At 39.2% G+C, this 926-nt stretch overlaps 1 non-coding gene across 1 annotated transcript; it reads right to left on the reverse strand.

Moving 5' to 3' along the window:
* Window positions 1-119: 119 nt before the first annotated feature.
* Trnar-ucu lies at window positions 120-192 on the reverse strand. The gene has a single exon. It is a non-coding gene; the product is annotated as a tRNA-Arg (tRNA).
* Window positions 193-926: the final 734 nt, after the last annotated feature.

Genomic DNA, 926 nt, shown 5'->3' on the forward strand with positions numbered 1-926 from the left:
ATAGTTCCATTGTAACATTCTCCTTACACTTAATGGATTGAAACATTACTCATCTTTTACATTTCCCACCAAAATCAGTTGTAATGGTTTCTGATCCTCTCAAAAATAATGCCGTCAATCATCCCTGCCGGGGGTCGAACCCGGGACCTTTGGATTAGAAGTCCAACGCGCTATCCACTGCGCTACAGGGACTTTTAACGAATTATCAGGACTTTGTTAATATTCCATAATTCTATATAAGAAACTAAATGAGGATCTGAAATTTATTCACGTTCGACAAGTTAATATAAAGAACTAATAGAAAGTCGACAGTTTATTAATAATAACTCTATTTTATGACATTCGTTTTTGGCACATCATTTTTCTGCTTTTAAAACAGCTACAAACAATATTCTTTGAACATGCTTATGATATTAGCTGGCTCCTCTATATCCTGTGATGCACCAAAAGATGTCATTTAAAAGCAAGAATTGTACTTCGTTATATTGGCCAAAAGGTGCTTTGACTAAGGGGTTTGAAAAGATACCAAAGATTTTAAAGGCTCAGGATGGGTCTTCACAAGGCTAAGCTGGACGTTCCCATCACTACATCATATTTTCTTGGATTCTCATTTCCACTTCTTAGCACCAAATTCTTGGCAAGTAACTGACATAGAGCCTATTGACATCCTGGACTGGCAATCTATCCCAGGTTGGTAACTAAAAGCAGCTCTCATCCAGTCAGGGTTATTTCTTCTTGTTCTTGCAGCATGTTGGTCTTGCCTCTGGCGTTCCTTTATATGTTGTGGTGTATCATTGGCTTTGGTTGCTGCAGTGCACCTATGGTTTCTAACTTGTCGAGATGCAGGCTGTTCGGGTGTTTTCTCATCCCTTGCTGCTGAAGTGTCTGTTCGGTTTCTGACTTGTCGAGATGAACTTTTCTCAGGC

This window comes from Limulus polyphemus, unplaced genomic scaffold (assembly GCF_000517525.1).
Source record: "Limulus polyphemus unplaced genomic scaffold, Limulus_polyphemus-2.1.2 Scaffold94789, whole genome shotgun sequence".
NCBI classification, from domain to species: domain Eukaryota; kingdom Metazoa; phylum Arthropoda; class Merostomata; order Xiphosura; family Limulidae; genus Limulus; species Limulus polyphemus.